The following is an 11,639-nucleotide window of genomic DNA, read 5'->3' as shown; positions in this document are numbered from 1 at the left end:
CAAAATTAATAGCTTATCATCTCTATTGATCTCCAAATCTCACCTATCAGCCAAATTGAAAGAATACATGTTGAATGCAACGATTGAACGTTCGTAGATCATGCAGTCGGGGCTGGACGAATGGGGCTGGCCGTCGAGGCCGGCGGCCGGCTTCATCTAGTCCCGCAGAACATGATCCATACCCAACCACCTTGCCATCGGACGAGATGCATGACCAGATCAAAACTGCAGCCATGGTTGAGAAATGATATGTAGAGGACGCAAACAACCAATTGGGGTGTGGGAAAGAGGTTGCCTATAACATTGTGGCTATAGGCACCCGCATGGAGGACTGGGAGGTGGGATGGCGCCAACTCTTCGCCGGCGGCCGCCGCGGGGAGGGCAGTGGGCCTTCTCTAGTGTTCGTTGAAAAGGTGGTGCGAGATCGCGAGGGAATTGGGGTGGAGGAAGGGAGGGGCCGCGACGCGCGGCTAGATCCTGTCGGCGACGACGGAGGGAGGGGCCGCGACGCACGGCTAGATCCTGCCGGTGGCGAGGGAGGGAGGGGCCGCGACGAGCGGCTAGATCCTGCCGGCGAGGATTAAAACCCTAGCGGTGGCGAGGAATAAACCCTAGCGAACAGGATAAAAATCGAACCGAAAATAGCCCTAAAATTTGTACCGAGAATACCCTCGAAATATTTGGGAGGGAAAATCAGATCAGTTCAAAATATTTTTTCTGCTGAAAATGCCCCTCGGGGTCTGATATAATACACGTGACATCAGCGTATTGCATCGGATCTGGACCGTCGAATTCGCTCCGACGGACGGTCCATATCATTCGGATGCACTGTAAAATGACTCTTTGACTAACTGAAATTTTGGTTGAGGTTTTACTGGTCCATGATTTGGTAACATTAGCAAGAAACTTTGAACTAGAGTGGGAACATGAGCATTGACCTGCCAAAAAGAATTGGTCATGATCCAAACAAATATAAAGTTTCTAGTCATGACTAAAGTATGACAGGGTAGCTTTTGGCCATATAATCTAAACATTACTTACAAGGACGGACGCGGTAGTCCTAACTTCTTCTTTTTTTCCTTAGCAAGCAATGCTAAAAAAGGTTTCATACCTCGAGTGATACCTCACTTTATAAACAAAGCCATAACCACGATACGGCCACACCAAAAAACAGAGGTTCACACAATACATCAAGGTTTCGAACGAAAAATAAAAGACAAGCTGCATGTTGGGGGCAACAAATAAACAAGCCCGCAAAATAACATAAGGTCTCAAGGGGATTAGTTCAGATTAGCCTTGGATCGATTGCATTTCCGTTATCTCTATAATGGAAAGGGGATTAGCCCGGTTAGAACAAAAGAGAGAGGTCCCAAGGATGAAAGTGCTAGTTATCGACTAGAGGGGAGGGGGAGGTGAATAGGCGATTTTTATGAAAGCCTTCAAAACACAGTGGCTTTGAAGAGAAACAGGTAGACTGGGCCTATATAGTAAGCAGCGGAATGAAGACTACACTAGGCAAGCATTAGTCAAGCATACAATATAGGGAAAGTACGAAGATTAACTGTAACTAGGCAGACAGGATTAGAATGAAAGATAGTACAAAGCTGAATAGATATAAGTCTTCAAAGGATGAAGTCAAATGAATCAGGCAGGCAAGCAATGACTTCACGAAGACAAACTGTAAAACAAAGAGAGTAGATGATATAACCAGTTGCTTGGTGAAGATAAGGATTTGGTAGACCAGTTCCAGTTGTTGTGACAACTGTACGTCTGGTTAGGGAGGCTGAGATTGAACCCAGAAGACTGTGTCTTCACCTTATTCCCCTTGAGCTAAGGACACCCAGTCCTCGCCCGATCACTCTGGTAAGTCTTCGAGGTAGACTTCCAAACCTTCACAGACTTCGTTCATAGGCAATCCACAATGACTTTTGGATGCTCAGAACGCGACGCCTAACCGACTGGAGGATTCACAGTCCTCAAGTGTAATAAGTCCTCGGATCACGCGGATAGAAAGACTTCAATGATGCCTAACACTCTTTGGCTCTGGGTGTTTAGGGCTTTGTCCTCGCAAGGATCTCTCTTTCAAATGCTTCGGAGGTGGATTGCTCTCAAACGACAAAAGTCGTGCACTAACTCTGAGCAGCCACCAACTTAGGGTGTAGGTGGTGGGCTATTTATAGCAAGGAGGCAACCCGACCTAATATGTCTAAAATGACCCTGGGTCACTAAACTGTCCAACGGTCAAATTTCAAACACACGTGGCAGCTTGGCTTAGGCTACAAGCAAAACTGACTCATCCAGCTTTGGATAAGGTTTGCTCTCATTGTCTTCGCTCGAAGACATAGGATTTGGTTGAGTATCACTTCAGTCACTCTGACTTTATTCACTTGGACCCCACTTAACAGTATGGTGGTTCCTATGACTCAATAAAGAAGAAAGGAAACTACAAAACAGCTATGTCTTCGCACTCCATAGTCTTCAAGTGAATATCTTCACGTGTCATAATATTTGTCGTGAATGTATTCACGAACCACCATTGTTTTCAATGTCTTCACACATTTTTAGGGGTCATCTCTGGTAGGTAAACCGAATCAATGAGGGACACAACCTGTGTTATCCTGCAATTCTCTCAAACACATTAGTCCCTCAACCACGTTTGTCGTCAATACTCCAAAACCAACTAGGGGTGGCACTAGATGCACTTACAATCTCCACCTTTTTGGTGATTGATGACAAACTGGTTGAAGTTTTCAACAGGGAGAAAAGTATGTGAAAGTTTAGTTTTGTAAGCATTGTCTTCATACATATAAAGAGACTCCCCCCTAAAGATGTGCATATAAATAGTTTGCTTTTGAATGCAAATGCACATGGCAGGTTTTGCTTTGTGGAGGCCATCTTCAAAGTGTGAAGACAATTCATCATGCATATAAAAAGGTAATGAAGATAATGATATGCATAACGGAAAATGGACGTCTGCAGAATGACTACATGCGGATTTTATCATCGCATCACAAAGTGGCAGCAAGAGTAGCAGACGACCATCGAGTTTAAGTGTTAAAACTCAAAAGCCAAAAGTTTCAGAACGAGAGTTGTAAGAACTTAGAAAAAATTAAGCAACCACCCATATGGACCCGCTTGAAGACTATCAACTCATATGCTTCTCCCCCTTTTGTCAGTAATGACCAAAAAGGTTTGAAGACATAGAGTATCTACTCATTCCCAGGTGGAGACGAAGTTGGAGCAGCAGGGTCGATGTTGGAGTTTGGTGGTGCAGACGGGCCTGGTGAAGCATCGTGATGCAGTGTAGTTAAAAAGACGAAGTGGCATCATCTTCTTCATCGACGACTCTCGCAACAACAGTTGCAGCCGAAGATGAGCACTCAGAGTCTTCAATGGAGGGTGTGCGACACCAACTTGCATTTTGAGGAGGCTTGGAGTCAAACTTGAAATTCTCAGTGAAGCCATCCGCGAGAAGATCATCTTCAGTGCAGAGCAAGGTGAGACTCTTCCAAGACCACTGACGGGCTTCATGGGCTACAAACGAGTTCTTTGTGGCCAAGTTGCGAATGCGAATGACATCCACCAAGATACTTTGCATCTGACGCTTCAGTCAGTCATGATGTCTGTCCTGCTTTTGATGTAAAGCCACCAGAAGCTCACGGTCATTAAGAACACGAGGACGCTTTTGAGGCCTTTGAGCTATGGTGCTTGCAGTCGCTTCAATATTGGCACGGTGCGATAGACGCAGATTGCCAGCCAAAGGATAAGCAGGAGTTGCAGCATTGGGCACATGAACACCTGGAATGGGTTGTGTGAAGCTCTGGAATTCAGCATTCTCAAGACGGAGGGGCTTCTTTGTAGGCTCGGGGTAGATGGCTTCAACAGACTTATAAACATCAGGCAGAAAGACAATGTGGTTGCACGCTAAAGGCATATAGTCAATAGTTGAATGACGCTTAATCAAGCACATCACCCATGGAGCATAAAACTTCAGACCAAACAGATCAATCTCGGAAGCAGCAAGTTGTCTAATGAAGAAATCCTGAGTGTTGAAGTTGATGCCATTGATGATATAGAATACCAAAATCTTCATGGCGCCTTCATGTTTGGCTTCAGAAGAATGGCCTTTGATGGGCCAGAGAGTATGCCTCAGAATGTGATACACTGTGCGTGGCAGGTACTCAAGGTCCTTAACAAAGAACTCCTTTGGATATTCAGCGTCTTGGGGCAATGGCTTCATCATGCTAAGCATTTGGCTCATGTTTGGCTCTGGCTTCTGAAATATGCTCTGCAGTTCATTCTGATGGAGCGAACAACCAGGTTCATATAACTCACCTGGAGTGGGCAGGGAAGTAAGCTCGATGATATCCTGAGCTTTGGCTTCATGATGTACATCACCTGTCATCCACTCAAGGATCCAAGTCTTTGGATCCCTGTTGTAGCCTCGAATGTGTAGAGTGGCATAAAAGTGAAGCAGAAGCTCTTCATTCTAATGTTCCTTATCAGTCACAAAAGCTAGAAGACCAACATCCCTAAAGCAGTCAAGGGCTTCTTCCAGACATGGCAGCCCATCCATAGCATCACAATCCAGACGTCTGTGCGGAAAAATCTGGTCTTGATTGTATAGAATGCAAGAGTAATAGCTTTGCTGTTGATGGCTCCAAAATCTGTCAGAGGAGATCTTTGGCTTCTTGTATGGGTTCTTGGCGCTATCAAAGAAGGTGTTGTGGTCTCTGAAGTTGAGCACGCTGAATGAGACTTGTGTAGTGACATCACTTGGAAGCCTTAGCAGATGTGGCTTTGGCTTCTGAACTTGAGGCCTTTGCTCCACATGATAATCATACTGGGGTCCTGAAGTAGTAGGAGGAACCATAATTGGCCATCGGATAGTGACAATCTGACCTTCATGATTGAAGGCCCTTCCCATGGTATGAGGCCGTGGTGGAGGAACAACACCATCAGTGGTGATTGGCGTCACAGTGGCTTTAGCATTTACATTTCCTTCAGGCTCCACATTGTCTTCAGCCATGACTGGGTCATTGGCTCCAGTAGCATTGTTGGTGGCAGCCTCAGTGTTTTCAACCTCCATCTGGTCAACGACTGGAGGGTCGTGCATGATCACATTCTCTTCAAGAATGACTTGATCAGTAGCAGGGGGTGTGGCTTCTCTTTCTTCTTCTCTTCTTTCTTTTTCGGCTGATGCAGCCAGAATGTCTTCAATAGCTTTAGCTTCAGACTCTTGAGCAGTCGCAGAAGGATTTGCTTCAGGGAACACTTGACGTGCCACTGAGCTAGATTGTTGTGAATCTTCTTCTGGAATGGTCGACATAGAGACAGGTGGCCTGAGACCTTTGTGAAGCCTGCAAAACGTTGGCGACACCTTCGGAAATGGAGTGGCCTCCATGTAATTGTCATCATCAAGCACCGAAGAGGTGACTTGAGCTAGTGGAGTACGGGGTGTTTCATCCTGTACTGGGGTATCTTCTTGTTGGTGCTCAGCCCATGAGTCATCTTGAGCAATTGGCGTCAATGGACGACCAATGCTAATGTATTCACTGCTCGCAGGAGCAGGCGATGATACCAACTGGGGCTCAAGCTGGGGAAGGATTTCATCATCAAGTACATTGTCTTCATGACCAATGTCTTCAGCTGCATTGTGGTCAACAACTGGAACTTCTTCAGATTCTGGAGCCTCTGTGGGAGCAGGCTCATGGACGACGAGACGACGCTCGTGATTTGCAGAGGCAGGGTAGGCAACAGAAATGGGTTCAACTATGAGGGGCTCTGGGGCAGCAGCACACTCTTTCCTTGAAGACTTAGAGCCCGTTGTATTCAACTTTTTCTTTGAGGGATCATCATCAGATGTATCCTTGTGCTTCCTCTTTCTGGATTCGGCTTTAGCTTGCCTTGTTTTCTTGAGCTCTGAAGCAACAGAGGGGACCTTTGGCTTCGAGCCAGTCATGCTGGCAGGGAAGACAATGTTGGGTTGTCCCTGCCTTGGTGCATCAAGATTGGCTTCGGCATGCTTCTTGGTCTTCCTAGCAGCCATTCTGGGGTTGATGCCAGGACACCCAAGAGCTTTCCTCTTTTTAGCTTCATTGTGTGCTTGCACACATTTCTGTGCATAAGCCTTCATGCATTCCCAAGAGCCTTTGGCTTCTTCACGCTTCTTGTGAAATTCAGTCTTGAGGTCATGCAACATCTTCTTGAAATTTGCACATCTGCCACACTGAGCTTGTGCATATGATTCTTGAAATGCACCTCTCATAATCTATCTTATTTTTGAGCTCGACGATTTTCTGAGCCAAGGCCAACTCATTAGCAATGGCTCCATGAAACATGGCCCTGATGCCTATTGGCAGCTGCAAGCTCTGAATGCTGATGCTCTGGTCGTCGAACCACTCATCAATTAAGTTATTCAAGATGTCAACATCAAAGAGGGGCAGATCACTGAAGATCTCCGCCTCTTGCTTGCTCTTGATCAGCATCTCTAGAGCTTCATCACCAAGATCTTCATCACTTGACAAATCAATTGTTTCTTCCTCGTTGCATAGAACAACAACAGGTGTGAGGGGTTGCCCAGAAACCTTCTTGGCCAATTGCCTCTTGGTCCTCTTGGACACACGAGACAAATCTTCAGATTGCACACTGGATTCAGGAGGTGCAGTTTTCAGAGGCTTCTTGGTTGAAGATTTCGAAGCAGCAGTAGCGGAAGGCTTTGAAGCTTTAGCCTTTTTCTTCTGCTTCGGTGGAGATGGAGCATCATTAGAGTCTGCTTCTTCAGCAGATTGCTCCACTATAGCTCTCTGGGCAGCAATATGGGCAGAAGCCCATCGAAGTTCGCGAAGGGGCCAATTCTGTTCTCATTGGCTTCACGAGTACCATCTGACCTTGGAGTAGAGGGACCAGGGTTGAAGTTGAGGCCAAATTCCTTCTGGTTCTTAATAGCTGAATCTTTTGCAAACTAAAGGTTACGCTTGAAGAGATTGTCGTCACGACACCATAAGAGTGATGATGGGTCGACATTCTCAGGCTGAGGTCCTCGGACCATGCAAGGATAGAACTCCTCAGCAATAGCTTCAGCCTTTGTCTTCGGTACCAAATTTTTGTACAGACAATCACCCCATGGGCGCTTGATGGCATTCTTCTTAGCATATTCAGGTGTTACAAACTTGTACTTGAACGACTGCTCTGCCCAATATCTTCGGATCCACTAGATCCAGTTCTTGCGCTATGTGTAGCTCTCTTCAGGATCAGATTTGTAGAGTTCATATAGATCTGCAGGCAAGCCCAGTGCTCTTTTGCCACGGCATTGCCTGCCTCATTTCCATGCAGACTTCTCAGTAGCCATAATGTTCAGACAGATAGGCTTCAAAATAGTGAAAGGCTTCCGTCTACTTGTCAAGCAAGAACTGGCTTCAATAGATTCAATGTGACACTGTAAAAATTCTGCAAATGAATGCAGACTATGAGAACCAAGGGATTCTCCCACGGACATATACCTATGACAACATTAGAGATGCGAGGAAAGGGGAAGAGGTCATATGCATTCTCAGAAGATTTTGAAGATAAATCAGTTTAGAAGACATTGACCTCACAGTGTGAAGACATTCACTTATTGAAGGAAGTTGGTTCCAGATTTGTACGAATCCACGAATAGGTACAAGTGAGGAATCTAACTATTTTTGACGCATAAGTGAACATACTCTACAATATATGAGATTTAGAAAGAGACAGATCCAGATTTGAAAGTGTATAAACCACTTTTGGTTGAAGTGCATGGATTTGAGAGATAAAAGACTGTAAAAAGTGAGATTTAATTACCACAGACGAACTGCTAGATGAGGTAGAAGGGAGGCCGAGCAGTCCAATCTCCCATGCCCTAACTTGGCGGCGGAAGACACCTACGGCGGCAGCGGAGAAGACGAGGTCCGCGGCCGGCGTGAGGACGGTGTGAAAGAAGTCGCGGGAGCTAAGCACTTTGTCTCCGGCGTCGATGTGAGCTAGCAGTGGCGCTAAGGTTTGAGCGAGATGGCGAGGTGGAAAAAGAGATATTGACCGCGAGGGGGCGAGTATTTATAGGAAGGAGGAGGACAGCGCAGCGCAATTATGCAGGTGCCCCTGGCGGTTCACATCTGAAGGACAGGTGGCGTACATGCAACTTATCAGGAGTTGATCTATGTTCACACACACGCCTGGATTGTCGGGTGGTCGTTCCGGCTTCTCCGGTTTTCAGGCAAAGGATAAGACATTAAAATCAGTTTTAAAAGTGTGTCTCTATATCTTCTGCTGACAAGGACACAGAGAAGATATTCGACAAGTGTCAACAAAATGCATATGACTTAGACAGAAAGAATTTGAGGGGGTAGCACCAAAGACATAGCTATAAGTGAATGTTATAAAGGACAAAACACCCACACACACCCCCCCCACACACATATATATATATATATACACACACAGACGGTCTATTCTGCTAATATTAGCAGAATAACTATTCTGCACACCACTTCGGCACTGCACGCTCAACAGAAGCGCACTGCATCATTTTGACGACGAGCACTACAATAGAGACTAGTGAACTTCTCGTCGGAGAAAAAACTGCACACGTTATTTTTCCGGTACTGTTTTCGCTCTAATTTTTTAACCGTTTACCAGAATGAGGCGTGTAATATATCATTGAAAAGCTATGGATTAGGCGCACCTTTGACATGTTGAACACTTTTCGAGATTCCACACGGTTTAAGAGCAGTTTTGAAAATAGTGCAGCGGATCACGAGTGGTAGCGAGCGTTTTTTCGCGTTTGTTTCTAAACCGCTTGTCGGAATGAAGCAAATGATACGCTGTTGGATAGATATCGTCGAGGCGCATCTTTTTCATATATAAATCTTTCTCTAATTCATCACGGTTTAAAAGCAATTTCAAATTTACTAAATAGCGAAACTCTGTTTTTCAAGTTTTTAAAAAAATTTGATACTATTTTCGCTCCAGTTTTTGAACCATTTGTCGAAACGAGGCGTGTGATACACCGTTGGAAAGCTACGAACGAGGCGCAACTTTCATATGTTAAAATATTTTTGAGATTCCTTACGGTTTTAAGTTAATTTTGAAAATCATGCGGCGGATGATGAGTTGTAGCGGCCGTTTTTCGCGAAATTTTTGCAAACCGCTAGTCGGAATGATTCAAACTATGCGCCGTTGGAAAGATATCAATGAGATGCAACTCTTTCATGTAGAACACTCTCTCTGATTCTTTACAGTTTAAGAGGAATTTCGAATTTACAGAAATGCGGACACTCTGTTTTTCGCGACACCCAAATCAACGTGGATACTTCATCCGACTGAAAACCGCACTGCAACGGACGAAAAACCGCACTGCATCACACGGATAAAAGAACTGCATGGCTTTTTTTTTTGTGGACGTAAATTTTTCAAGACAAGGAAGAAAACCGCACTGCTTTTAGATTGAAAACCGCACCACATCAGGCGGACTAGCGGACTGCATGATTTTTTTATGGGACATAAATTTTTGAAGACAAAGAAGAAAACCGCACTGCTTTTAAACTGAAAACCGCACTGCAAACAAACGGGCAAGCGAACTTCATGATGTTTTTTATTTTATACTTTTTTTAATAATGAACTTTGAAAAAAAGTACTTCTTCGGTTCAACCGAGCGCACTGCTTTTACAAAGAAAGATTTTACAAATTGAGCAATAACCCACAATGTAGTGTAAAAAAATTGCATCCCTTTCTCGGTCTCCAAGTTACAATCATCGCACACAAAATACAACCCACTCCACATTTTTTTAAATGCAATGACACGATGCAGTGCCTGCCCCGCCTAACCGCACACACTCTCTGGACGTACTGCAAGCACACAGTCGCTCATTTTTGCTAGTGAACTCCAAAACCTTTTTCTCAATCACAGCGAAAAATTTAAGACAACTCCAGAACAAAATAGGCCAATTGCCAAAAGGAAAAAAGAAAGTTAAATATTTAACAGCTCCTCTCACTCCTCAACGCAAAAGCTTCAGCAGAAACCTTTGTTCAATTTTTTTTCCTTCTACTCTTCTTTGAAGCATATCAAATAGTTTATCCATGAACCATTGGTGGCGCTATTGAACTTCACAAGGAAGCCTATTTGCTGGCATCGGGCGAGGGAGCTTCGAGCTGCACCAACGAACATGTGAACCCAAGACACGTTGGTGAAATTGCCAAACAAACACAAGAAGTGATAAGGGGTAGCGTGGAAAAAAATGTGAACAGTGAGCAACGACCCTGGCCCTCTTGTTGACGGAATGAGAGACGACCACGGGGCGCTGGATCCATGTAGACGACAAGGAGAGGGACGCCTCAACCAAATTTCATGTCGTCGGCTTGCGCACTGCACGTGCACGCTTGGTGTACTGCAAGTGCATGCCACAACCAAACTTCAGGCTGGCACCTTGCGCACTGCATGCCGTCGGCTTGCACACTGCACGGGCACGCCTGGTGTACTGCAAGTGCGTCCCAGAACCAAACTTCAGGCTGTCGCCTTGCGCACTGCACGCCCACGCCTGGTATACTGCAAATGCATGCAACAACCAAACTTGACGCTGTCAGGGAGAGGAGGTGAGGTGGTCGACTCTGACCTGTCTGTACTGTTGTGGCGATGGCATCAACAGCAACCAAAATGAACTGAAGGCCGTCGCCAGTGAACTACATGTTGGGGAAGGACAGAGCTGCGAGGGGGTGCTCCGGTGAACCTCCAGTGATGTGTGCGAGCATTAGCGAAAACACTAGCGATTTGGGTACTGCACCAACAATCCAACCAACCTGCAACGAAGAGCAACCTGCACTGCTCGTAGTCAGCGGAGAACAATAGTGAAGATTTTGTTTTGGGCTTCTTTTTGTTTATACCTGCTGGCGCGCCATGGGAACGGGACTGCCGGAGTCCAGGGAGGGGGAGGGATCCTGTGTGGGTGAGCGCCACAGACCCGTCCACGCTGGGAGGTGTGGGGTCGCGTGGCTGGAAGAGGGAGCTGAGCTTGACGGATCTAGGGGTCGGGTCCCTCGCTCCATGACGGATGGGAGGAAGTCGAGGTGAGGAGCGCGGTGGCGGGTCGTGTCGCGGAGTCACAGTGGCGGGTCGGGGATGCGGTGGTGGGACCTCCTGAGCGTAGGTGTTGCTGGCGAAGGCCGAATCCAGCGAGGAAGACAGGGGATCCAGTGCATGGCCGCGCGGGGGCTCCCCTGTCGCCCGATCCAAAGCATCCCGACGGTGACGGCTGAGGCACCGCCTGGTGGATCCTCGCCGGATCTGGGGTCGGGACAGGGGGATCGAAGAGTTGCGGGGGACACATGGAGCGCGGCCGCGCGCGGCACCTCTTGCGCCAGGAGGAAGAAGGTAGTTGCGCTCCGGTGTTGGGAGGAAGGAGGCCAGGGTCCTAGAGGCAACAGAGTGGGTACCGCGGCCCACGGGCTCTAGTGTGGAAGGTGGAGAGGATCAAGGGGGGTGAATCATGTGGCGGCCGGTGGAGGTTGGGAGTAGGGAGGGAGGCTAGGAGATGAAGCGACAGTGAGAAGGAGGAGAGGGTGGCCGGCTAGCTGGGGAAGGCAGGTTGGGCGGCGCCGACAAGCTCCTGATCCAGATCGGGAGA

At 46.8% G+C, this 11,639-nt stretch overlaps 1 long non-coding RNA gene across 1 annotated transcript; it reads right to left on the bottom strand.

The window, feature by feature from the left end:
- Window positions 1-9,731: 9,731 nt before the first annotated feature.
- LOC123160419 (uncharacterized) lies at window positions 9,732-11,639 on the bottom strand. The gene is made up of 2 exons (XR_006480199.1): window positions 10,900-11,639; window positions 9,732-10,832 (listed from the first exon to the last, which is right to left on the bottom strand). It is a non-coding gene; the product is annotated as an uncharacterized lncRNA (long non-coding RNA).

This window comes from Triticum aestivum, chromosome 7B, assembly GCF_018294505.1.
Source record: "Triticum aestivum cultivar Chinese Spring chromosome 7B, IWGSC CS RefSeq v2.1, whole genome shotgun sequence".
NCBI classification, from domain to species: Eukaryota; Viridiplantae; Streptophyta; class Magnoliopsida; order Poales; family Poaceae; genus Triticum; species Triticum aestivum.
The sequence above is the reverse complement of the archived record's forward strand: the minus strand, read 5'-3'. Positions and strand labels throughout refer to the sequence as shown.